Consider the following 26,553-nt stretch of genomic DNA (forward strand, 5'->3'; position numbering starts at 1 on the left):
ACTGCCAGGACCTAGGATCAAGGGAGACACTCAAGTTTTTTAATACTTGAGGTTTTACTGCTAACCTACAAAGCATTACATAGGCTTGCTCCTACCCATCTTTCCGATTTGATCCTGCCGTACATACCTACACGTACACTACAGTCACAAGACGCAGGCCTCCTTATTATCTCTAGAATTTCAAAGCAAACAGCTGGAGGCAGGGCTTTCTCCTATAGATCTCAATTTTTATGGAATGGTCTGCCTATCCATGTGAGAGATGCAATAAAGACCTTTAAGTCTTTATTGAAGACTCATCTCTTCAGTAGGTCCGATGATTGAGTGTAGTCTGGCCCAGGGGTGTGAAGGTGAACGGAAAGGCACTGGAGCGAGGAACCACCTGTGCTATCTCTGCCTGGCCGGTTCCTCTTTCTCCACTAGGATTCTCTGCCTCTAACCCTATTACGGGGGCTGAGTCACTGGCTTACTAGTGCTCTTCCATGCCATCCCTAGGAGGGGTGTGTCACTTGAGTGGGTTGAGTCACTGACGTGATCTTGCTGTCTGGGTTGACGCCCCCCCCCTTGGGTTGTGTCGTGGCGGAGATCTTTGTGGGCTATACTCGGCCTTGTCTCAGGATGGTAAGTTGGTGGTTGAAGATATCCCTCTAGTGGTGTGGGGGCTGTGCTTTGGCAAAGTGGGTGGGGTTACTGCCTGTTTGGCCCTGTCCGGGGGTATCATCGGATGGGGCCACAGTGTCTCCCGACCCCTCCTGTCTCAGCCTCCAGTATTTATGCTGCAGTAGTTTATGTGTCGGGGGGCTAGGTTCAGTCTGTTATATCTGGAGTATTTCTCCTGTCTTATCCGGTGTCCTGGGAGAATTCAAGTATGCTCCCTCTAATTGCCTCTCTCTTTCTTTCTCTCTGAGTACCTGAGCCCTAGACCATGCCTCAGGACTACCTAGCCTGATGACTCCTTGCTGTCCCCAGTCCACCTGGTCATGCTGCTGCTCCAGTTTCAACTGTTTTGCATGAGGCTATGGAATCCTGACCTGTTCACTGGATGTGCTACCTTGTCCAGTTCCTGCTGTTTTTGACTCTCTCTCTATCACACCTGCTGTCTCTAACTCTGAATGATCGGCTATGAAAAGCCAACTGACATTTACTCCTGAGGTGCTGACCTGTTGCACCCTCTACAACCACTATGATTATTATTATTTGACCCTGCTGGTCATCTATGAACGTTTGAACATCTTGGCCATGTACTGTTATAATCTCCACCCGTCACAGCCAGAAGAGGACTGGCCACCGCTCAGAGCCTGGTTCCTCTCTAGGTTTCTTGCTAGGTTCCTGCCTTTCTAGGGAGTTTTTCCTAGCCACCGTGCTTCTACATCTGCAGTGCTTGCAGTTTGGGGTTTTAGGCAGGGTTTGTGTATAGCACTATGTGACATCAGCTGATGTAAAAAGGGCTTTATAAATAAATGTGATTGATTGATCGATCTCTCTTCATATATCTCTCTTCATCTCTGTCTCTTAATTACTCTTCATATAGGCTTGGGCAGTATACATCGTATACCCAGGTATTTGGTATAGGTTGATGTTTGAAGTTTTTTCATACGTTTTAATATTTCTAGCTACTTTTTAAGTAAATACCGGCAGTCAACTTGTTCAATACGTTAGGAGATAAAGAACATTACATTCTTCAATTCAGCTGTCACATTATTATGAAGCTTAGTTCCCAGTCACATGTCACGTGGTGTTTGTTTACAAGCTGATGAGAGACTGGAGCCTTGCGAGCCTTGCGCTAGGTGATCTTATTACAGTATAGATTTCACAACTAAATGTTTGCCAGCTAGATATCTTATAACTATTAATTTAGCTGTTGAAAATGTGCTAAATGCTCTGCCGTTGTGCGTTTGGTTTTCAAATTTAGCAGCTAGTTATCTATCTACCTAAGTGGTTAGCTTCTTTCCCTCCTGCATCAAGAGCCTTGCTGGCTAGTATTTGTTTTGTGTGTGCAAAAAACTGTGAGTAGCATTTTTTTGTTACTTTTATGCATGTATATTTTAGGTCAGAAATTGTACAAACAGTTCGCAATGTGCTCGTTAGCATTTAGTTAGCATTCTCTATGGGATTCTACATGTACTTGTTAGTAATGTTAACCTTCAGGTTACAGAGTATCAGTGGGGTTTGAAAACAGCGCTCCTTGTGGTCAGTGCTGGTAATACCAAATATCCCGGTATGGCACAATGTCGGTATGAAGGTATGACAATCTGGATACCGCCCAAGCCTATCTTCATCCCTTTTTTAATCTCTCTCGTCATCTCGCTCTCTTCATCTCTCTCTTCACCCCTCTCTTCATCTCTCTCTTAATCTCTCTTTTCATCTCTCTGAAGGTCACCCCCATAGAATTAGAATACTAGAATGGACTTGAACCTTCTTATGATGAGATAAAGGTCAGCCATTTTGGTCAGTGAGATAGTTAACCATGGTTTGCTAGTGCTGTAATAAGATAGTGTAAAATAATGAATTTAAATAATGTATCTGCATTGTATGTTTGTTAGCTAGCTAGCCAGACAGTTTTGGAAGAATGACTACATACATTTTACAAATGAACTGCTAATATGCAAACCTTACATTCAATGCAGTCAATCCACAGCCATATACTGGCTGAAATCAGTTGATGATAGGATTTAGACAAATTGTAAATGCAACAAGCACTGATATTGTATCATATACAGTAATAGCACTCTCAGCATTCCATGAAAATGTCAACATGTATGGTCTGTTTCCATATATTTTAGAGACTATTTAAAGATAAAATTATATGACAATATTTTCGGTTGATAACAATTATATTACACAATTTCTGAGATATCACATGCCTTTTTAAAATTTTCCTGCAGGATTATGCCTCTACTGCCATTCATTCCAATTACACTGGTTTGGATTTCTCCCTGACCAATAAGGCTGCCATTTTCACCCCATTCTGGAACTTCAAGGGTTTATGACATAGCCCCTCTAGTAATTTAATAGTATATCTATGCCCCGCCCCTCCATTAGTCTCCTGGGGAGGGTGTGTGTGTGCGCGTTCATATGCATATGCATGAGTATGGGTACATGACTACATGGGTGTGTATATTTCTCCATACATGATGTCTTGTCCTCTTGGGATGGTGTATACCATTTAGCTGCATCCATTGTGTATTACCTCATATAACATGTTACACAAAATGACATATTACTAATCCAGTCTCAGATTAACCTATTCCAGATTAGCTCTACAGTGACCACTCTATATTGCACCAGGTTCATGGGTAATTAAGCATAGGGTCTTGGGGTTGGAGGTTGGATTAAAGGATTAATTTATCATTGATTTATGGTGACGTATAGCTGACACTATGCTATAAAAATGGTGAGGATTAACTAGGAAACAGATTAACTACATTTATTTGGGTCATATGATACGAGTTTGATCAATCAGTTGATGTCCTGTTTCCACCCCCACTGATGATGCTATATTGTACATATCAGTTTGTGGTTTAATGTAATATGGAATGTTAATTCCTCCGAATACTTCCAGACAGGCCTTGTCGCATTGCATAGTTTATTGGTCTTCTGTAGTCTGACACACACACACACACACACAAACAAACACACACACGCACACAATCTCTCTTCTCTTCCTGGTTTCATTGTGCTTTTCTCCAGAGGCCTAATTTGTCTGGCTGATTTCCCTTTGTGTGGACTTCAAGCACCATACCAAAGAGATGGGAGTATGTGTGCTTGTGTGTCAAATTCAAAATTAAATACAAAATGTATTGGTTGCATACAAAGATTTACAGATGTTATTCCAGGTGCAATAATAATAACACAATAAACATAATCCAGAAGTTTAAAAAATTAAGAATAACATGAATATAAATATATATATATATATATATATATATATATATATATATATATATATATACTGTATATATACTGTATATACACATAATATATACATACAGTATAATGGTGTGTATAGACAGTATATAAAGTAGCGGGTGGTAGCCAGCTAGAACAGGACAGGATCCTGTGTGTGCAAGTGTACTTTGGCCTATAGGCTAAAAGAAGGACAGACACAATGTATCCATAAAGGGGTTGATGACAGATCTATGTCCCCACACTAGCCCACCTTAAAGACGTTCTCTTTACAGCTAGAAGTGAGCCCAGCACCAGTTCACCAAGTTCTCTCAAGGTGGGGAGAGATTACAATACAGAGACAACAATACATGGAGAGACTACAATACATGGAGAGACTACAATACATGAGACTACAATACATGGAGAGAGACTACAATACATGGAGAGACTACAATACATGAGACTACAATACATGGAGAGAGACTACAATACATGGAGAGACTACAATACATGAGACTACAATACATGGAGAGAGACTACAATACATGGAGAGACTACAATACATGAGACTACAATACATGGAGAGAGACTACAATACACGGAGAGACTACAATACATGGAGAGAGACTACAATACACGGGAGAGACTACAATACATGGAGAGAGACTACAATACATGGAGAGACTACAATACATGGAGAGACTACAATACATTAGACTACAATACATGGAGAGAGACTACAATACATGGAGAGACTACAATACATGAGACTACAATACATGGAGAGAGACTACAATACACAGAGAGACTACAATACATGAGACTACAATACATAGAGAGACACCACAATACACGGAGAGACTACAATACATGGAGATGAGACTACAATACATGGAGATGAGACTACAATACATGAATAGAGACTACAATAATGTGGGGAGAGACTACAATACATGGGAGAGAGACTACAATACATGGGGGGAGAGACTACAATACATGGAGAGACTAGAATACATGTGGAGAGAGACTACAATACATGTGGGGAGAGACTACAATACCTGGGGGGAGAGACTACAATACATGTGGAGAGAGACTACAATACATGTGGAGAGAGACTACAATACATGGGGAGAGAGATGACAATACATGGAGAGAGACTGCAATACATGGAGAGAGACTACAATACATGGACAGAGACTACAATACATGGAGAGAGACTGCAATACATGGAGAGAGACTACAATACATGGGGAGAGAGACTACAATACATGGAGATAGAGACTACAATACATGGAGAGAGACTACAATACATGGACAGAGACTACAATACATGGACAGAGACTACAATACATGGAGAGAGACTGCAATACATGGAGAGAGACTACAATACATGGGGAGAGAGACTACAATACATGGGGGAGAGACTACAATACATGGGGAGAGAAACTACAATACATGGGGGAGAGACTACAATACATGGCGATGAGTCTACAATACATGGGGAGAGACTACAATACATGGAGAGAGAGACTACAATACATGGAGAGAGAGGCTACAATACATGGAGAGAGAGACTACAATACATGGGCAGAGAGACTACCATACATGGCGAGAGACTACAATACATGGCGAGAGACTACAATACACGGGGAAGGAGACTACAATACATGGGGAGAGAGAGACTACAATACATGGAGAGAGACTACAATACATGAAGATAGAGACTACAATACATGGAGAGAGACTACAATACATGGGGAGAGAGACTACAATACATGGGGAGACTACAATACATGGGGAGAGAGAGACTACAATACATGGAGAGAGACTACAATACATGGAGAGAGAGACTACAATACATGGGGGGAGAGACTACAATACATGGCGAGAGACTACAATACATGGGGAGAGAGACTACAATACATGGGGAGAGAGACTACAATACATGGGGAGAGAGAGACTACAATACACGGAGAGAGACTACAATACATGGAGAGAGAGACTACAATACATGGGGGGAGAGACTACAATACATGGCGAGAGACTACAATACATGGAGAGAGACTGCAATACATGGAGAGACTACAATACATGGGGAGAGAGACTACAATACATGGGGAGAGACTACAAAACATGGAGATGAGACTACAATACATGAAGAGAGACTACAATACATGTGGAGAGAGACTACAATACATGTGGAGAGAGATTACAATATATGGAAAGAGACTACAATACATGTGGAGAGAGAGACTACAATACAAAGGGATGAGACTACAATACATGGGGAGAGAGAGACTACAATACATGGAGAGAGACTACAATACATGGAGAGAGACTACAATACATGGAGAGAGAGACTACAATACATGGAGAGAGAGACTACAATACATGGGGATGAGACTACAATACATGTAGAGAGACTACAATACATGGAGAGACTATAATACATGGGGAGAGAGAGACTACAATACATGGAGAGAGACTACAATACATGGAGAGAGACTACAATACATGGAGAGAGAGACTACAATACATGGAGAGAGAGACTACAATACATGGGGATGAGACTACAAGTACATGTAGAGAGACTACAATACATGGGGATGAGACTACAATACATGAAGAGAGACTACAATAAATGTGGAGAGAGACTACAATATATGGAAAGAAACTACAATACATGTGGAGAGAGAGACTACAATACATGGAGAGAGAGACTACAATAAATGGAGAGAGACTACAATACATGGAGAGACTACAATACATGGGGATGAGACTACAATACATGAAGAGAGACTACAATAAATGTGTAGAGAGACTACAATATATGGAAAGAGACTACAATACATGTGGAGAGAGAGACTACAATACATGAGGATGAGACTACAATACATGAAGAGAGACTACAATACATGGGGATGAGACTAGAATACATGGGGAGAGAGATTACAATACATGTGGAGAGAGACTACAATACATGGGTAGAGAGACTACAATACATGGACAGAGACTACAATACATAGAAAGAGACTACAATATATGGAGAGAGACTGCAATACATGGAGAGAGACTACAATACATGGGGAGAGAGACTACAATACATGGGGGGGGACTACAATACATGGGGATGAGACTACAATACATGTAGAGAGACTATAATACATGGGGATGAAACTACAATACATTGGGATGAGACTACAATAAATGTGGAGAGACTACAATATATGGAAAGAAACTACAATACATGTGGAGAGAGAGACTACAATACATGGAGAGAGAGACTACAATAAATGGAGAGAGACTACAATACATGGAGAGACTACAATACATGGGGATGAGACTACAATACATGAAGAGAGACTACAATACATGGAGAGACTACAATACATGGGGATGAGACTACAATACATGTAGAGAGACTACAATACATGGAGAGACTACAATACATGGGGATGAGACTACAATACATGGAGAGAGAGACTACAATACATGGAGAGAGAGACTACAATACATGGGGAGAGAGACTACAATACATGGCGAGAGACTACAATACATGGCGAGAGACTACAATACATGGGGAAGGAGACTGCAATACATGGGGAGAGAGACTACAATACATGGAGAAAGAGACTACAATACATGGGGAGAGACTACAATACATGGACAGAGACTACAATACATGGACAGAGACTACAATACATGGAGAGAGACTGCAATACATGGAGAGAGACTACAATACATGGGGAGAAAGACTACAATACATGGGGGAGAGACTACAATACATGGGGATGAGACTACAATACATGAAGAGAGACTACAATACATGTGTAGAGAGACTACAATACATGTGTAGAGAGACTACAATATATGGAAAGAGACTACAATACATGTGGAGAGAGACTACAATACATGAGGATGAGACTACAATACATGAAGAGAGACTACAATACATGGGTATGAGACTACAATACATGAAGAGAGACTACAATACATGGGGATGAGACTACAATACATGAAGAGAGACTACAATACATGTGGAGAGAGAGACTACAATACATGTGGAGAGAGAGACTACAATACATGGAGAGAGACTACAATACATGGAGAGAGAGACTACAATACATGAGGATGAGACTACAATACATGGAGAGAGACTACACCCGACTTGAAAAAAATCTAGATATTTGCGAGATTGCGAGATATTTGGCGAAATAGGCAGACATATTATTTTTGTTGTTTACATTCTGTAGTTTACATTTTAACTATAAAACAACATGAGCAGGTCTCATTTCCAACAATAGCAAAGCAGGCATTGTGACATTGAACAATAAGCTGGGAATAGAACGTTCCGAAGGCGAGTTGGTGCCACGGTGCTCAATGGAACTAATAGTAGGTGGCAGGGTGAAAATGCACTAAAATAAGGCCTGTTTTTTGCGATTACTTCAAAACAATGGCCTTACAAGCTCTGCTAGGGTGAGTAAAATGGTCAGAGTGGTCTCATTTGTGTCTGTAAGTAGCTATTCAACGTTAGCTTGGGTGTAAGGCCAGAACGCTCAAATCAACCCTCCTGCTCGGCCCGAACGTCCACTGTGCGCTCCAAGAGTGAAACGGTCTGAATTTACAAACTGACAATTTTTCTCTGGATGGAAACACCATAATATTAATCCAATGAATTAAGCCATATTACTTCAAATCAATCCAATATACTATGTTATTACAAAAAAGGTTTTAAATTCTCTGGTAATGTCAATGCAGAATACTATTAAATGCTTCTCAAAGATGCCCTCTGGTCAAACTAGTAAAAACTTGCAGTAACAGAAGAAATGGCTGAGAATGAAATGACGTGCCACAGAATGCTGCAGCAGCACGCAGGGTGTCCGCAGTATGATGCAACTTTCAGAGGAGGAATCACTGTTTATCTTTCGCTGTGCCCTCCGGTAAGCCACTTAACCCTAATTGCTCCAGGGGTGCTGTATAATGGTGACCCTGGCTGTGAGCCCACTCCCTGCAGCTGTCTCAGAGGGAGTTGGGATATGCAAAAAAAACATTTCCATTACTCACTTGTATGTAACAGGACAAATTTAAGCACCCCCACCCATCCATTGAGTCCGAATCACAATATGGTCACTACAATGTACCATTCCAAAAAAAACTTAATCCAGTCAAATAAATAGAACATCACCTCCCCATCTGCATCCCCATGTTCGGTGTTCATTTTTCTCTTTCTTTCTTACCAATTTATCTTTCCATCTTTTTGTCATCCTAACTCCTCTGTTCATTTTTATATATGCATACCTATATAACGTAGGTAGATGACGTGCATACCTATATAACGTAGGTAGATGACGTGCATACCTATATAACGTAGGTAGATGACGTGCATACCTATATAACGTAGGTAGATGACGTGCATAACTATATAACGTAGGTAGATGACGTGCATACCTATATAACGTAGGTAGATGACGTGCATAACTATATAACGTACACACATACAGGCACACACAGAGCCATACACACATACAGGCTCACACAGAGTCATACGCACATACAGAAACACACAGAGTCATACACACATACAGGCACACACAGAGCCATTCACACACAGAGTCATACGCACATACAGGCACACACAGAGCCATACACACATACAGGCACACACAGAGCCATTCACACACAGAGTCATACGCACATACAGACACACACAGAGCCATACACACATACAGGCACACACAGAGCCATTCACACACAGAGGCATACGCACATACAGACACACACAGAGCCATACACACATACAGGCACACACAGAGCCATTCACACACAGAGTCATACGCACATACAGGCACACACAGAGCCATACACACATACAGACACACACAGAGTCATACGCACATACAGGCACACACAGAGCCATACACACATACAGGCTCACACAGAGTCATACACACATACAGGCACACACAGAGCCATACACACATACAGGCACACACAGAGCCATACACACATACAGGCACACACAGAGTCATATGCACATTCAGGCACACACAGAGCCATACACACATACAGACACACACAGAGTCATACACACATACAGGCACACACAGAGCCATACACACATACAGGCTCACACAGAGCCATTCACACATACAGGCACACACAGAGCCATTCACACACAGAGTCATACACACATACAGGCACACACAGAGCCATTCACACACAGAGTCATACACACATACAGGCACACACTGAGCCATACACACACAGAGCCATACACACATACAGGCACACACAGAGCCATACACATACAGACACACACAGAGCCATACACACATACAGGCTCACACAGAGCCATACACACATACAGGCACACACAGAGCCATACACACAGAGCCATACACACATACAGGCACACACAGAGCCATACACACAGACAGAGGCATACACACAGAGCCATACACACATACAGGCTCACACAGAGCCATACACACATACAGGCTCACACAGAGCCATACACACAGAGCCATACACACATACAGGCTCACACAGAGCCATACACACATACAGACACACACAGAGCCATACACACATACAGGCTCACACAGAGCCATACACACATACAGACACACACAGAGCCATACACACATACAGGCTCACACAGAGTCATACACACATACAGGCACACACAGAGCCATACACACATACAGGCTCACACAGAGTCATACGCACATACAGGCACACACAGAGCCATACACACATACAGACACACACAAAATATGTGTCTCCTAACATGTTGAAGTAGGATAAAAGAAAACAGAATAGAACACTAAAAGTTAGTGGTGCACGCTTAGTAATATTTGGTTTAAGAATAGAATAGAATAGAATAGGTAAAACCATAAGTTAAACACAGTATCTAAAAGCAAGATCTATTTGGCATTCACGTAATGTGTTAGTAACTTATCTGAACAGAGTTTTCCTGCACTGCTTTTGTCCTTATCAAAACTGAAAAGTCCTCTGTCGGATTTGTCCTTGATAAATATGGATGTCCTAATGTTGCAGTGCTACGTGCAGAGAAGCAGCAGAGAGCACACAATGCTTCTCTCTCTCTTTCTCTGGGGAAGGAAGAAAGAGAAAGACACATTTCTCATGATAGGACGACTGATTCATGCATGTGTGCATGCTTTCTGGTATAAACAACTCATTTTGTGTCTGAATGAGATTGTATCTTCCTGACCTACAGAATGAGACTTGAGTGCCAAGGTCTGAATTAAAACCTGCAGTACTTCTAGCGGTCTGGCTCAGTTCAATGCCAGCTAAGCTATGGAGAGGAAAGCCACACACATACACACTCACACAGTGCCAGATAAGCCACTGAGAGGACAGCAGGGTTCTCTAATGCAGATTTCATTAACCTATCGCTGCGCACCTCCGCGGGTCTCCCCACAACCACCTGGCCAGGCCAAGACTGACCACAATGCAGTGCTCCAATCAGCTAACAGCTAACAGCATGCTAGCATACGAGGGGATCACTGAAAGAGAGGCCATATGGCCCAAAACATTGTGAGGGACTCCGATAAGATGGTCGGATGGACCAACACACATATAATGTACACAGAAACAAAGAAGCACATATACAGCCAGTATGTGACTGGGGTTTAGGCACCTGCTTGTGTAAGTGGTAAACACACACACAGTTTCTGGATTTGACTCTCAGATTGGAATCAAACACAAAGGATATGTGAGGTAATGGTGGTGAACCATCTAGCATGGACCTACTCACTACCCTGGGGAGCAGGGTCATTTGGAGCAAAGCTGTAACTGTTTGACTTGCTCGAGTTCAGATGTCAACCATCAACATCCAAAAGCCATTCAGCAGAGACTAGAGAAGTTCTGACACCAGTAGAGAACAACACTGTTCAGAAAATGAAACAGCAGCACTTGGTGGTGAAACATGTGTACTGCAACACAGAGATAAATCCCCATCCACAATAAGATCACAAGACCAACAACCACTCGACCCTGGTGGTTGCCAAATTCCAAATGACCTCCTAGTTCCTACTCACTATGCGTATAGATCTGAACTGATTTGGTAGGTGTTAGAAATATGGGATTAGCTCCACCTTGCCCTGTGACAACTACTGTTGCTACAGAGTTTATAGACCGACATGACATACTGGGGTTATAGGAACTTGTGACTGACTTACATGTCTTTAAAGCCTGACAGCACATCTGCCATTGTCTCCAAATCATCACATGCATCTCTCCTTCTGTTGTTAATCAGAGGAAACCCACAGCCTGCCGTCAAACAGACCACATCCGAATCCAAGGGTTCGATTTCCCTTCTTGATGAGGCATTGTTTGTGTGTGTGTGTGTGTGTGTGTGTGTGTGTGTGTGTGTGTGTGTGTGTGTGTGTGTGTGTGTGTGTGTGTGTGTGTGTGTGTGTGTGTGTGTGTGTGTGTGTGTGCGTATGTGTGTGTGTGTGCCTGTGTGCATGTGTATTCATATGTGAAAGGGTCCTCTTGACCTATAGGCTAAGAGAAGGTCTGACAAAATGTATCCATAAAGGGGTTGATGACAGATCCATATCCCCACACTAAAGACGGTCTCTCCATAGCTAGAAGAGCCCAGCTCCAGTTCACAGTCCTGGCTGGCTACCATTCAAACCTGGCATCTTTCATTCATAACCAAAATAATATGGCAGAGGATCAGTTGAGTTGAGAAGCAGGGAATATTATCTTATTCTGATGGATCTGTATGTATGTTTGCAAAAAAACTAGAAACTATGTATGTGGTCAGGCGAAATGAGTGGGGACAGAATCTTCTCTAGTCTACAGGCATAATGTTCAACATCATGTTGAACTCAAATCTCTTCTTGACTTTTTTACTGGACTGATGTCTGAGTAATTCAGTTAGTTCAGACCAGGATCCTTCGTCCATTACTTTCTGACTCCCAATTCAGACCAGGATCCTTCCTTAATATACCAAAAGCAAAATGTAGATAAAGATATTATCATGTTAACTCCATCTGTCTGTCTGTCTGTTGTAAGGGCTATAGAGGGAAACATCTGTCTGTCTGTTGTAAGGGCTATAGAGGGAAACATCTGTCTGTCTGTTGTAAGGGCTATAGAGGGAAACATCTGTCTGTCTGTTGTAAGGGCTATAGAGGGAAACATCTGTCTGTCTGTCTGTTGTAAGGGCTATAGAGGGAAACATCTGTCTGTCTGTCTGTTGTAAGGGCTATAGAGGGAAACATCTGTCTGTCTGTCTGTTGTAAGGGCTATAGAGGGAAACATCTGTATGTCTGTTTGTTGTAAGGGCTATAGAGGGAAACATCTGTCTGTCTGTTGTAAGGGCTATAGAGGGAAACATCTGTCTGTCTGTCTGTTGTAAGGGCTATAGAGGGAAACATCTGTCTGTCTGTCTGTTGTAAGGGCTATAGAGGGAAACATCTGTCTGTCTGTCTGTTGTAAGGGCTATAGAGGGAAACATCTGTCTGTCTGTTGTAAGGGCTATAGAGGGAAACATATGTCTGTCTGTCTGTTGTAAGGGCTATAGAGGGAAACATATGTCTGCCTGTCTGTTGTAAGGGCTATAGAGGGAAACATCTGTCTGTCTGTCTGTTGTAAGGGCTATAGAGGGAAACATCTGTCTGTCTGTCTGTCTGTTGTAAGGGCTATAGAGGGAAACATCTGTCTGTCTGTCTGTTGTAAGGGCTATAGAGGGAAACATCTGTCTGTCTGTCTGTCTGTTGTAAGGGCTATAGAGGGAAACATCTGTCTGTCTGTCTGTTGTAAGGGCTATATAGGGAAACATATGTCTGTCTGTTGTAAGGGCTATAGAGGGAAACATCTGTCTGTCTATTGTAAGGGCTATAGAGAGAAACATCTGTCTGTCTGTCTGTTGTAAGGGCTATAGAGGGAAACATCTGTCTGTCTGTCTGTCTGTCTGTTGTAAGGGCTATAGAGGGAAACATCTGTCTGTCTGTCTGTTGTAAGGGCTATAGAGGGAAACATCTGTCTGTCTGTTGTAAGGGCTATAGAGGGAAACATCTGTCTGTCTGTCTGTCTGTCTGTCTGTCTGTCTGTCTGTCTGTCTGTCTGTCTGTCTGTCTGTCTGTCTGTCTGTCTGTCTGTCTGTCTGTCTGTCTGTCTGTCTGTCTGTCTGTCTGTTGTAAGGGCTATAGAGGGAAACATCTGTCTGTCTGTTGTAAGGGCTATAGAGGGAAACATCTGTCTGTCTGTTATAAGGGCTATAGAGGGAAACATCTGTCTGTCTGTCTGTTGTAAGGGCTATAGAGGGAAACATCTGTCTGTCTGTCTGTCTATTGTAAGGGCTATAGAGGGAAACATCTGTCTGTCTGTCTGTTGTAAGGGCTATATAGGGAAACATCTGTCTGTCTGTTGTAAGGGCTATAGAGGGAAACATCTGTCTGTCTGTTGTAAGGGCTATAGAGAGAAACATCTGTCTGTCTGTCTGTTGTAAGGGCTATAGAGGGAAACATCTGTCTGTCTGTCTGTCTGTCTGTTGTAAGGGCTATAGAGGGAAACATCTGTCTGTCTGTTGTAAGGGCTATAGAGGGAAACATCTGTCTGTCTGTTGTAAGGGCTATAGAGGGAAACATCTGTCTGTCTGTCTGTCTGTTGTAAGGGCTATAGAGGGAAACATCTGTCTGTCTGTCTGTCTGTCTGTCTGTCTGTCTGTCTGTCTGTCTGTCTGTCTGTCTGTCTGTCTGTCTGTCTGTCTGTCTGTCTGTCTGTCTGTCTGTCTGTCTGTCTGTCTGTTGTAAGGGCTATAGAGGGAAACATCTGTCTGTCTGTTGTAAGGGCTATAGAGGGAAACATCTGTCTGTCTGTTATAAGGGCTATAGAGGGAAACATCTGTCTGTCTGTCTGTTGTAAGGGCTATAGAGGGAAACATCTGTCTGTCTGTCTGTCTGTCTGTCTGTCTGTCTGTCTGTCTGTCTGTCTGTCTGTCTGTCTGTCTGTCTGTCTGTCTGTCTGTCTGTCTATTGTAAGGGCTATAGAGGGAAACATCTGTCTGTCTGTCTGTCTGTCTGTCTGTCTGTTGTAAGGGCTATAGAGGGAAACATCTGTCTGTCTGTCTGTTGTAAGGGCTATAGAGGGAAACATCTGTCTGTCTGTCTGTCTGTCTGTCTGTCTGTCTGTCTGTCTGTCTGTCTGTCTGTCTGTCTGTCTGTCTGTCTGTCTGTCTGTCTGTCTGTCTGTCTGTCTGTCTGTCTGTCTGTCTGTCTGTCTGTCTGTCTGTTGTAAGGGCTATAGAGGGAAACATCTGTCTGTCTGTTGTAAGGGCTATAGAGGGAAACATCTGTCTGTCTGTTGTAAGGGCTATAGAGGGAAACATCTGTCTGTCTGTCGTAAGGGCTATAGAGGGAAACATCTGTCTGTCTGTCTGTCTGTCTGTCGTAAGGGCTATAGAGGGAAACATCTGTCTGTCTGTCTGTTGTAAGGGCTATAGAGGGAAACATCTGTCTGTCTGTCTGTTGTAAGGGCTATAGAGGGAAACATCTGTCTGTCTGTCTGTTGTAAGGGCTATAGAGGGAAACATCTGTCTGTCGTAAGGGCTATAGAGGGAAACATCTGTCTGTCTGTCTGTCTGTCTGTCTGTCGTAAGGGTTATAGAGGGAAACATCTGTCTGTCTGTCTGTTGTAAGGGCTATAGAGGGAAACATCTGTCTACTAATGTTGCTATCTCCATTGTGGTCCAAATCCATGCTCCTTTAGTAATTCTATTCAATAGGAATTTGTCAGTATGCCAGTCAGTCAGTGAATGTGAAGGGGGTCTTAGTTATAGTTCCAGATGACATGTGCCCAGTTCTGCTGCTGTATTTAAGCTGTCCCAGAGACTGCCTGCTGGGAGTTTAGTTTATTAGGATCCCCATGAACTACTTCATAGGCAGCAGCTACGCTTACTGGGGTCCACATAAGATGTACAAATACATGACAGAGTACAGAACAGTAATAGACAAGAACAATATAAGATACTCCATTAAACGATATGTTTTCATTCTTACCACCAAACCTTTTGATGTAAATGGCATGTTATAGAAGGTTCCAGACACCTTTTGGTGATTTAACATTTTTGATAAAACCTACTCCAATCAGCAAATCACTTCCTTATCCTTGTTGTATAGGGGCCCCAAAGAACTTGAACAAAGGCTCCAAAAACACCCAAATACATCCTTTTAGTATAGTGATGCAGGTCTTTAGATGTTGTACTCATGAAAGTGTGACATTCTTTATCCCCAATGGTATTTCCGTTTTGCGCGCCTCTAGCCATTTCCCTTATCCAGCTGTTCCATTGTGTAGCCTGCTGCTACAGATAACTGTCAAAATAAAGGACATTTTTAAGGTTAGGGTTAAGTTCAGGCTTTAACTCCAAATCTTATGGTTAGGCATTATTAACTCTGAATGGTTAAGGTAAGGGTTAAGGTTTGGAACAGGCTTTTTAAAGAAATCACAAAAACTACTTTCTATTGCAACCTTTAGCACTTGAGGCAGATTGAAACGCCCATCTGCCATCCCCAAAGCCTTAGCAAAAGCCAAACCTACATGAACGTAACAACGCTCACTGTTGCCCCTAGTGGACGTTTTTCACATCTTCTGACGGCCACAGACATGGATGGAATGCTGACTTGTGTCACGGATGACCTGGCTGGCTGGCTGGCTGGCTGGCTGGCTACACAAGGAGGATGCAGAAGTAATTTGCTGTTTGGGGTAAGTTTCTCAAAAACATGTGAAATCACAAAAAAAGGTGTCTGGACCCTTCTATAACATTCCCTTTACATAAACAAAATAGACTTGGTTGTAAAAAATAAAACACATCCTTAAATTCACAATAAAAAATGTAAATAAAAAATAGTTATATAAAGATATAAAGTGAGAGAAAAAAGTGTTTGATCCCCTGCTGATTTTGTACATTTGCCCACTGACAAATAAATGATCAGTCTATAATTTTAATGGAAGGTTTATTTGAACAGTGAGAGACAGAATAACAACAACAAAATCCAGAAAAAAGCATGTCAAAAAATGTTTGATTTGCATTTTAATGAGGGAAATAAGTATTTGACCCCCCTGCAATAATGACTTAGTACTTGGTGGTAAAACCCTTGTTGGCAATCACAGAGGTCAGACGTTTCTTGTAGTTGGCCACCAGGTTTGCACACATTTCAGGAGGGATTTTGTCCCTCTCCTCTTTGCAGATCTTCTCCAAGTCATCAAGGTTTCGAGGCTGCCCCCTGTTACCAAGAAGTTAAGGTTTCGAGGCTGACGTTTGGCAACTCGAACTTTCAGCTCCCTCCACAGATTTTCTATGGGATTACGGTCTGAAGACTGGCTAGGCCACTCCAGGACCTTAATGTGCTTCTTCTTGAAACCACTCCTTTGTTGCCTTGGCCGTGTGTTTTGGGTCATTGTCATGCTGGAATACCCATCCATGACCCATTTTCAATGCCCTGGCTGAGGGAAGGAGGTTCTCACCCAAGAATTGATGGTACATGGCCCCGTCCATCGTCTCTTTGATGCAGTGAAGTTGTCCTATCCCCTTGGCAGAAAAACACCCCCAAAGCATGTTTCCACCTGTCACGCCCTGGTCGAAGTATTTTGTGTTTATCTTCATTTATTTGGTCAGGCCAGGGTGTGGCATGGGGTTTTTGTATTGTGGTGTGTTTTGTCTTGGGGTTTTGTGTTGGTATTGGGATTGTAGCTTAGTGGGGTATCTAGCAAAGTCTATGGCTGTCTGGAGTGGTTCTCAATCAGAGGCAGGTGTTTATCGTTGTCTCTGATTGGGAACCATATTTAGGCAGCCATATTCTTTGAGTGTTTTGTGGGTGATTGTCCTTAGTGTCTTAATGTTCCTGTCTCTGTGTTTTCACCAGATAGGGCTGTTTCGGTTTTCGTTACGTTTCCACGTTTGTTGTTTTTGTATTCATTCGTGTTTTACGTTTGTTGATTAAACATGGATCGAAATCTACACGCCGCATTTTGGTCCGACTCTCCTTCACCAAAAGAGAACCGTTACAGAATCACCCACCACAAAAGGACCAAGCAGCGTGTCAACAGGCAGGAGCCGCAGGAGAGGCAACACAGGCAGCAGCAGCAGGAGCAGCAGCAGCTGCAGTGGGAGAGGCTGCACTACTTGGAGAAATGGATATGGGAGGACGAACTGGACGGTAAAGGACCCTGGGCTCAGCCTGGAGAATATCGCCGCCCCAAGGAAGAACTGGAGGCGGCGAAAGCTGAGAGGCGCAGGTATGAGGAGGCAGCACGGAGAAGCGGAAGGAAGCCCGAGCGTCAGCCCCCAAAATTTATTGGGGGGGGGGCTCACAGGGAGCATGGCGATGCTAGGTAGGAGACCTACGCCAACTTCCTGTGGTTACCGGGGGGCTAGAGAGACCGGGCAGGCACCGTGTTATGCAGTGGTGCGCACGGTGTCCCCAGTGCGGGTGCATAGCCCGGTGCGGTATATTCCAGCTCCGCGTATCGGCCGGGCTAGAGTGGGCATCGAGCCAGGTATGGTTGGGCAGGCTCGGTGCTCAAGAGCTCCAGTGCGCCTGCACGGTCCGGTCTATCCAGTACCACTTCCACACACCAGCCCTCCGGTGGCAGCTCCCCGCACCAGGCTTCCTGTGCGTGTTCTCGGTCCAGTACTACCAGTGCCAGCACCACAGGCCCACAGTGCGCCTCGCCTCTCCAGCGCTGTCGGAGTCTCCTGTCTATCTAGCGCTGTCAGAGCCTTCCTCATCTCCAGCGCTGTCGGAGTCTCCTGTCTATCTAGCGCTGTCAGAGCCTTCCTCATCTCCAGCGCTGCCGGAGTCTCCCGCTTGTTCAGCGCAGCCAGAGCATTCCTCCTCTACAGCGCTGCTGGAGTCTCCCGCATGTTCAGCGCAGCCAGAGCTGCCAGCCTGTATGGAGCAGCCAGAGCTGTCGGTCTGCATGGAGCAGCCAGAGCTGTCAGTCTACATGGAGCAGCCAGAGCTGTCAGTCTGCATGAAGCAGCCAGAGCTGCCAGTCTGCATGAAGCAGCCAGAGCTGCCAGTCTGCATGAAGCAAAAGAGAACCGTTACACCACCTCCATGTTTGACGGTGGGGATGATGTTATTGGGGTCATAGGCAGCATTCCTCCTCCTCCAAACATGGCGAGTTGAGTTGATGCCAAGGAGCTCCATTTTGGTCTCATCTGACCACAACACTTTCACCCAGTTGTCCTCCATGTATATGTGCTTTCTTGAGCAGGGGGACCTTGCGGGCGCTGCAGGATTTCAGTCCTTCACGGAGTAGTGTGTTACCAATTGTTTTATTGGTGACTATGGTCCCAGCTGCCTTGAGATCATTGACAAGATCCTCCCGTGTAGTTCTGGGCTGATTCCTCACCGTTCTCATGATCATTGCAACTCCATGAGGTGAGATCTTGCATGGAGCCCAAGGCCGAGGGAGATTGACAGTTCATTAGTGTTTCTTCCATTTGCGAATAATCGCACCAACTGTTGTCACCTTCTCAACAAGCTGCTTGGCGATGGTCTTGTAGCCCATTCCAGCCTTGTGTAGGTCTACAATCTTGTCAATGACATCCTTGGAGAGCTCTTTGGTCTAGGCCACGGTGGAGAGTTTGGAATCTGATTGATTGATTGCTTCTGTGGACAGGTGTCTTTTATACAGGTAACAAACTGAGATTAGGAGCACTCCCTTTAAGAGTGTGCTCCTAATCTCAGATCGTTACCTATATAAAAGACACCTGGGAGCCAGAAATCTTTCTGATTGAGAAGGGGTCAAATACTTATTTCCCTCATTAAAATGCAAATCAATTTATAACATTTTTGACATGCGTTTTTTTAATGGATTTTGTTGATCATTTCTTTGTCAGTGGGCAAATGTACAAAATCAGCAGGGGATCAAATACTTTTTTCACTCACTGTAGATGTCTCAAGGGAGCGTTGAGGGAGCGTGCAATTAGCATGCTGACTGCAGGAATGTCCAAAAGAGCTGTTACCAGAGTATTTAATGTTCATTTCTCTACCATGAGTAGCCTCCAATGTCGTTTTATTTGGCAGTATGTCCAACTGGCCTCACAACTGCAGACCACCTGTAACCATGCCAGCCCAGGACCTCCACATCCGGCTTCTTCACCTGCGAGATTGTCAGAGATCAGCCACCCAGACAGCTGATGAAACTGAGGACTATTTCTGTCTGTAATAAAGCTGTTTTGTGGGGTAAAACTGATTCTGATTGGCTCCCCAGTGGGAGCCGGGCCCAGAGTCACAATTCAACAGCTCAGACACAGGTATGTGGCAGGGTCTACAGTCAATCACGGATTACAAAAAGAAAACCAGCCCCGTCACGGACCAGGATATCTTGCTCCTAGGCAGACTAAATAACTTTTTTTGCCTGGTTTGAGAACAATACAGTGCCACTGACAGGGCCCGCAACCAAAACCTGCGGACTCTCCTTCACTGCAGCCGACGTGAGTAAAACATTTAAACGTGTTAACCCTCGCAAGGCTGCAGGCCCAGACGGCATCCCCAGCCGCGTCCTCAGAGCATGCGCAGACTAGCTGGCTGGTGTGTTTACGGACATATTCAATCAATCCTTATCCCAGTCTGCTGTTCCCACATGCTTCAAGAGGGCCACCATTGTCCCTGTTCCCAAGAAAGCTAAGGTAACTGAGCTAAACGACTACCGCCCCGTAGCACTCACTTACGTCATCATGAAGTGCTTTGAGAGACTAGTCAAGGACCATATCACCTCCAGCATACCTGACACCCTAGACCCACTCCAATTTGCTTACCGCCCAAATAGGTCCACAGACGACGCAATCTCAACCACACTGCACACTGCCCTAACCCATCTGGACAAGAGGAATACCTATGTGAGAATGCGGTTCATCGACTACAGCTCAGTATTTAACACCATAGTACCCTCCAAATTCGTCATCAAGCTCGATACCCTGGGTCTCGACCCCGCCCTGTGCAACTGGGTACTGGACTTCATGACGGGCCGCCCCCAGGTGGTGAGGGTAGGTAACAACATCTCCACCCCGCTGATCCTCAACACTGGGGCCCCACAAGGGTGCGTTCTGAGCCCTCTCATGTACTCCCTGTTCACCAATGACTGCGTGGCCATGCACACCTCCAACTCAATCATCAAGTTTGCAGACGACACTACAGTGGTAGGCTTGATTACCAACAACGACGAGATGGCCTACAGGGAGGACCGGAGGACACTCGGAGTGTGGTGTCAGGAAAATAACCTCACACTCAGCGTCAACAAAACAAAGGAGATGATTGTGGACTTCAGGAAACAGCAGAGGGAACACCCCCCTATCCACATCGATGGGACAGTAGTGGAGAGGGTAGTAAGTTTTAAGTTACACAAACTGAATTGGTCCACCCACACAGACAGCGTCATGAAGAAGGCGCAGCAGCACCTCTTCAACCTCAGGAGGCTGAAGAAATTTGGCTTGTCACCAAAAGCACTCACAAACTTCTACAGATGCTCTCCAGAGGGTAGTGAGGTCTGCACAACGCATCACCGGGGGCAAACTACCTGCCCTCCAGGACACCTACACCACCCGATGTCACAGGAAGGCCATAAAGATCATCAAGGACAACAACCACCAGAGCCACTGCCTGTTCACCCCGCTATCATCCAGAAGGCGAGTTCAGTACAGGTGCATCAACGCAGGGACCGAGAGACTGAAAAACAGCTTCTATCTCAAGGCCATCAGACTGTTAAACAGCCACCACTAACATTGAGTGGCTGCTGCCAACACACTGACTCAACTCCAGCCACTTTAATAATGGGAATTGATGGAAATTGATGGACAATATATCACTAGCCACTTGAAACAATGCTACTTAATATAATGTTTACATACCCTACATTACCCTACATTACTCATCTCATATGTATATACTGTACTCTATATCATCTACTGCATCTTTATGTAATACATGTATCACTAGCCACTTTAAACTATGCCACTTTGTTTACATACTCATCTCATATGTATATACTGTACTCGATACCATCTACTGCATCTTGCCTATGCCGTTCTGTACCGTCACTCATTCATATAACTTTATGTACATATTCTTTATCCCTTTACACTTGTGTGTGTGTGTATACGGTAGTAGTTTAGGAATTGTTAAGTTAGATTATTGGTTATTACTGCATTGTCGGAACTAGAAGCACAAGCATTTCGCTACACTCGCATTAACATCTGCTATCCATGTGTATGTGACAAATAAATTTGATTTGATTTGTTTTGTGTGCAGTTAAAGCAGCAATCAGCAGTAGAAACAATAACAAAGCAGCCTCCTGACCCCTGGTCAACAGCTGAGGAATGGAGCTGGAGAAATGTAATCACTCTCAAAGTCATAGACAGAGCAAGGATTGACCATCAATGATATCAACATTATAGTTTTAACCATGTTTTGAAGCTATACAGTGTTTGCTTATATTTTGTTTGTTAACAAACATTGGCGTAAACAAGCGTATATTTGGGGTTCTGATGGGGTACGACAGTTGACGCATTTCTAAGTAATATTCTTCCAGAATCAATGGGTATGGCCTCCCAAGTGGAGCAGCGGTCTAAGGCACTGCATCACAGTGCGAGAGGTGTCACTACAGACCCGGGTCTGATCCCGGGCTGTATCACAACAGGCCGTGATCAGGAGTCCCATAGGGCGGCGTGCAACTGGCCCGGCGGCGTCCGGGTTAGGGGAGGGTTTGGTCAGGGGGGCTTTACTTTGTTCATTGCGCTCTAGCGACTCCTTGTGGCGGGCCAGGTGCGTGCAGGCTGCCCTCGGTTGTCAGGTGAACGGTGTTAAGCATGCATGCGGGTGTTAAGAAGTGGTTTGGCGGGCCATGTTTAGGAGGACGTATGTCCCGAGCCCGTTGGGGAGTTACAGCAATGAGACAAGATCCAAATGGGATATGACAAAATCAGGGAGAAAAAGAGGGGCAAAATACTTTTAAAAATAAATTATAATAATCAATGCATACATGTCATTAATTTAGAAGTCCAAAAAGGGATGTAGCAACTGCTGATTGCCCCTTTAAGGGCAAGGCCAGCTGCTTTGTTTTGAGCCAGTTGCAGCTTTGTCAGGTCTATCTTTACTGCAACTTAACATATTACCAGACATTAATCCAGATTTATTTAAGACCCGTTTATTGTTAATGAACCATTAAATGTGTAGGCCTAGCTAATTTGTCTTTACAGAGAGGCCTAGCGGATGTATGAATCACAATCAGAATGCTGAATAGAAGAGCTATGGGCCGCGCGTAGCTCGTTTGGTGACATGACGTGATTCAGATAACCAAACGAAATCCCTGAATTATCTCTGCATGACCAGCCTCCCCAAAGACTCTCTGTGGCGACAACACTCACATTCACTTCGAGGAGTGCTATCATCCTCCCTATCTAGAGCATAAGTTATAGTACCAGCCACCCGTCCGCAGCTGCCGGCCTAACAAAACATCCATGCTGACAATCATTAAATAGCTATTGTGTCTCCTTCAATATTGTGTCAAACATCACAACTACCTATAAAGACCTAAATGTGACTGGTGTGTGGAAATAAACGACTGTATAATGACCCTGTTTATAATCTGCGCAGAGCAGCAAAAAAGAACCCACCGCAGCATCATCCATCCATGCGCAGCGCATTAGGCTCGGCAACGTGAGAAGGCTGCACCCGGTCAAGAACGACTGCAGATGGCTGTACCGAAAACATCTACCATCTTTACCGAAGCTGCGGCATCCCTTCACAGCATAATTTAATCTCGACATCTTCAAATATTCATAAACCCGTTAGCTACTAGGCAATATGACACTATGCGAAAGTATGACCTATTATTAGAAGCCTGTTAGAGGAATGCTGTTGCTTACTTACCTGAGTGCCTGTGGCGTGACCGCAGATATTTCGCTGTTCCCTCTCTTTTCTCCGCTGTGTGTGTCAGCTCTGCAGTAGCATGTGTGAAAGTGTGTGCTTGTGCTCGTTATTTCGTGTAATGCGGTACAGGTCTCTCTCACTCTCTCTCTCCCTGTTCCTCCTCTCTCGCTATCCGCGAAGCCGCAATCACATCTTCGGCTGGTGCGCGCTCCCGGTCAGTGGGTCGATGTGAGTACATGACGCGGGCGTCCTGGGGTAGCGCTGGACAGGTGTTGAGGGGCGGGGAAGGAGAAAAGAGAGGTTGACTGGTGACAGTAAAGACTGCTGGTGCGGTGCTATTTATTTAAGGAGAGGTGGAAGTTACAGAGGAGTTATTGTTTTCTTTAATTTGATTGTTTTCTAGAATAACTCATATGTATTGAGTTACAGACAGAGAGCTGTGGATTACTCCATGCAGCCACCATATCTGTTCCCTCATTGCCCCAATCCCATTCTATCTCTCACAAAGCTCTTCTGTCAAAAAGACAGTGTGGTCTTTGACAGCCAGAAGAATCCATATATCAGCCACACACTGGCACTTCTCAGTGTGTGTGTGTGTGTGTGTGTGTGTGTGTGTGTGTGTGTGTGTGTGTGTGTGTGTGTGTGTGTGTGTGTGTGTGTGTGTGTGTGTGTGTGTGTGTGTGTGTGTGTGTGTGTGTGTGTGTGTGTGCGTGTGTGTGTGTGTGTGTGTGTGTGTGTGAGTGAGTGAGTGAGTGAGTGAGTGAGTGAGTGAGTGAGTGAGTGTGTGAAGAAGAAGAAGAAGAAGAGACGCCTTCAGGAACGCTTAGCGGATCACAAGTATGCCATACGGGTAGGCAATGAAGACTACCCCATGGCAAGGCATACAATTCCCTACACCATGGCAACCCTGCCTCCCTACAAGCTATGGGTATTGATCATATTCCGGCCTCTATTAGAAAAGGGAACCGTCTTAAACAGTTAAACCAAAGGGAAAGTTTTGGGATTTACAAACTACAGGCCACTAAATACCCTGGTTTAAATGAAGATATGGATTTACAAACTACAGGCCACTATATACCCTGGTTTAAATGAAGATATGGATTTACAAACTACAGGCCACTATATACCCTGGTTTAAATGAAGATGTGGATTTACAAACTACAGGCCACTAAATAGTCTGGTTTAAATGAAGATATGGATTTACAAACTACAGGCCACTAAATACCCTGGTTTAAATGAAGATATGGATTTACAAACTACAGGCCACTATATACCCTGGTTTAAATGAAGATATGGATTTACAAACTACAGGCCACTATATACCCTGGTTTAAATGAAGATATGGATTTACAAACTACAGGCCACTATATACCCTGGTTTAAATGAAGATATGGATTTACAAACTACAGGCCACTAAATACCCTGGTTTAAATGAAGATATGGATTTACAAACTACAGGCCACTAAATAGCCTGGTTTAAATGAAGATATGGATTTACAAACTACAGGCCACTAAATAGCCTGGTTTAAATGAAGATATGGATTTACAAACTACAGGCCACTAAATACCCTGGTTTAAATGAAGATATGGGTTTACAAACTACAGGCCACTAAATACCCTGGTTTAAATGAAGATATGGATTTACAAACTACAGGCCACTAAGTACCCTGGTTTAAATTAAGATATGGATTTCTCACCCTTCCTTTAGGGTCGTGAAGGGTCCATTTGCTGTCATCTAGTGGACATTTTGCTTAATTTGCCCTCAGCTATGGTTAGACTGTTGTTCATGTTTTGCTGTGTTCTAGTGTACTATGGAATATATAGCTTTCTTATTCTTGACACCTCTCCCAGTCATATTTAAGGTTAGAACTACCTGTTAGTGTTCTGATACTTCTAGCTTGGAGTTGTATTTTTATGATAACATTGCTACAGTATTTCACCTGTTAATGTGTATAGTATTGCTTACTAGGTGTGTCCAATCAATTGTGTAACCACTCCCTCTTCCAATTAGGGCTAATTGAAAAGCTGTTAAAAAGAGGACCTTGTAATCCTTTTTTGCACTCCCTGACGAAGGCCATGCAGCCGAAACACGTCGGTTTTTTAAACAACTTTGTTTCTATTGAACATGCCATACTAATAAAGGCCTTTTAATCAGTTATATGAAGAGTGCCTTGGTCCTCCTTTCTTTTTGATGAGTAAATCAACTTTTTATGGCCTAACCGACATTGACACACAGTGTTATTGGTGGCTGGGGGCAGACAGAGAATTACCCTTTCCTCCATACTCCCCCCCCATCTTTCAAGAATTCCAAATCTGCCTTTTTTGATTATGGTGGCAGCCATGGGGACTGTGGTGGGTGGTGAGGGGTTCCTGGTGGAGCTTTAAGCCCTAAAAGCCTTCGCTACTGGAGGCCTTTGGTATGTCATTAATCTGATACCCCTTACAAAGGGTGGGTCTCTCTCTCTCTCTCAATTTCAATTTAAGGGGCTTTATTGGCATGGGAAACATATGTTTACACTGAAAAAGCAAGTGAAATATATAATAAACAAAAGTTAAATGAACAGTAAACATTACATTCACTAAAGTTCTAAAAGATTAAAGACGTTTTTCTCTCTCTCTCTGTCTCATCTATCTCCTGCTTTTGCTTTCTCCCTCTCTTGCTATCTCTGTTTCTTTCTCTCTACCATTCTGATACCTCAATTAGGAAAATGTGAAGAAGTCCAGCTGAACGCAAATGAAAAAAGTGAGGCACAGAAGA

The 26,553-nt window shown here is 43.8% G+C and overlaps 1 protein-coding gene across 1 annotated transcript in view; it reads right to left on the minus strand.

The window, feature by feature from the left end:
• LOC109891615 (neurofascin) overlaps nucleotides 1-23,980 on the minus strand; it is a 143,992-nt gene extending 120,012 nt beyond the window's left edge. Inside the window, exon 1 of the mRNA XM_031825467.1 lies at nucleotides 23,796-23,980. The gene's annotated coding sequence lies outside the window, so the exon portion shown is untranslated. The remainder of the gene's footprint in view (nucleotides 1-23,795) is intronic.
• Nucleotides 23,981-26,553: the final 2,573 nt, after the last annotated feature.

The sequence above is a fragment of the Oncorhynchus kisutch genome, linkage group LG5 (genome assembly GCF_002021735.2).
Source record: "Oncorhynchus kisutch isolate 150728-3 linkage group LG5, Okis_V2, whole genome shotgun sequence".
In the NCBI taxonomy this organism is placed as follows: domain Eukaryota; kingdom Metazoa; phylum Chordata; class Actinopteri; order Salmoniformes; family Salmonidae; genus Oncorhynchus; species Oncorhynchus kisutch.